This window comes from Chanos chanos, chromosome 16 (assembly GCF_902362185.1).
Source record: "Chanos chanos chromosome 16, fChaCha1.1, whole genome shotgun sequence".
NCBI lineage: Eukaryota > Metazoa > Chordata > Actinopteri > Gonorynchiformes > Chanidae > Chanos > Chanos chanos.
The window spans coordinates 14,534,114-14,536,613 of NC_044510.1; positions in this window are offsets into that span (position 1 = coordinate 14,534,114).

Here is a 2,500-nt window from a genome sequence, read left to right on the forward strand (position 1 = left end):
CGCCCTAAGACCTGCAGTTACACCCTAAGACCCGCAGTTATACCCTAAGACCTCACAGTTACGCGCTAAGACCCGCAGTTATACCCTATGACCTGCAGTTATACCCTAAGACCCGCAGTTATACCCTAAGACCCGCAGTTACACCCTAAGACCCGCAGTTACACCCTAAGACCCGCAGTTATACCCTAAGACCTGCAGTTATACCCTAAGACCCGCAGTTATACCCTAAGACCTGCAGTTGCACCCTAAGACCCGCACTTACACCCTAAGACCCGCAGTTACACCCTAAGACCTCACAGTTACGCGCTAAGACCCGCAGTTATACCCTATGACCCGCAGTTATACCCTAAGACCAGCAGTTACACCCTAAGACCCGCAGTTACACCCTAAGACCCGCAGTTATACCCTAAGACCCGCAGTTATACCCTAAGACCCGCAGTTATACCCTATGACCCGCAGTTATACCCTATGACCCGCAGTTATACCCTCAGACCCGCAGTTATACCCTAAGACCAGCAGTTACACCCTAAGACCCGCAGTTACACCCTAAGACCCGCAGTTACACCCTAAGACCCGCAGTTATACCCTAAGACCCGCAGTTATACCCTAAGACCCGCAGTTATACCCTAAGACCAGCAGTTATACCCTAAGACCCGCAGTTACACCCTAAGACCTGCAGTTACACCCTAAGACCCGCAGTTATACCCTAAGACCAGCAGTTATACCCTAAGACCCGCAGTTACACCCTAAGACCCGCAGTTATACCCTAAGACCTCGCAGTTACGCCCTAAGACCTGCAGTTATACCCTAAGACCCGCAGTTACACCCTAAGACCTGCAGTTACACTCTAAGACCTGCAGTTATACCCTAAGACCTCGCAGTTATACCCTAAGACCTCACAGTTATACCCTAAGACCAGCAGTTATACCCAAGACACGCAGTTATACCCTAAGACCTGCAGTTATACCCTAAGACCCGCAGTTACGCCCTAAGACCTTGCAGTTATACCCTAAGACCCGCAGTTATACCCTAAGACCTCACAGTTATACCCTAAGACCTCACAGTTACGCCCTAAGACCTCGCAGTTACGCCCTAAGACCCGCAGTTATACCCTAAGACCTGCAGTTATACCCTAAGACCCGCAGTTATACCCTAAGACCTCACAGTTATACCCTAAGACCTGCAGTTATACCCTAAGACCCGCAGTTATACCCTAAGACCTCGCAGTTACGCCCTAAGACCCGCAGTTACACCCTAAGACCTGCAGTTACACCCTAAGACCCGCAGTTATACCCTAAGACCAGCAGTTATACCCTAAGACCTGCAGTTATACCCTAAGACCCGCAGTTATACCCTAAGACCTGCAGTTATACCCAAGACCCGCAGTTATACCCTAAGACCTGCAGTTACACCCTAAGACCCGCAGTTATACCCTAAGACCTGCAGTTACACCCTAAGACCTGCAGTTATACCCTAAGACCTCACAGTTATACCCTAAGACCTGCAGTTATACCCTAAGACCTCGCAGTTACACCCTAAGACCTCGCAGTTATACCCTAAGACCCGCAGTTATACCCTAAGACCTGCAGTTATACCCAAGACCCGCAGTTATACCCTAAGACCTGCAGTTACACCCTAAGACCCGCAGTTATACCCTAAGACCTGCAGTTATACCCTAAGACCCGCAGTTACGCCCTAAGACCTTGCAGTTATACCCTAAGACCCGCAGTTATACCCTAAGACCTGCAGTTACACCCTAAGACCTGCAGTTATACCCTAAGACCTCACAGTTATACCCTAAGACCTGCAGTTATACCCTAAGACCTCGCAGTTACACCCTAAGACCTCGCAGTTACACCCTAAGACCTCACAGTTACACCCTAAGACCTTGCAGTTACGCCCTAAGTTATACCCTAAGACCTCGCAGCCCAAATAGACCCATCCCTCCACCTTCCATTGATTTACATGGCTCTTTGAATGAATAAAACATTCAGATTTTCAGTGACTGGCGTATTCTGGTCTCCCTGCCCGGAGCTTGCCAGCTCTAAATGAAATGGATCCTTCCACATCCTTCCACAGCCTTAATTGGGATTGAAGTTCTTGGAGCTGCAGGCTTGGGAGTTTGTGTGTGTGTGCGTGTGTGTGTGTGTGCGTGTGTGTATGTGTGTGTGTATGTGTGTGTGTGTACGTGTGTGTCTGACATGTGTTGAGTGTAGTGTTGCAGACTGACATGTGATGAGTGCAGTGTTGGAGACTGAAATGTGTTGAGTGCAGTGTTGGAGACTGAAATGTGTTGAGTGCAGTGTTGGAGACTGACATGTGATGAGTGCAGTGTTGGAGAGTGACATATGTTGAGTGCAGTGTTGGAGACTGACATGTGTTGAGTGTGGTGCAGAGCAAAGCAGAAGTATCTCTCAAGGCTAAAGGTGAAAAAATACATAAATGAATTGAAATACTGGCCTTTAACTAAGCGTGAGAGGGGCTGCGTCGGCCTCTGTAT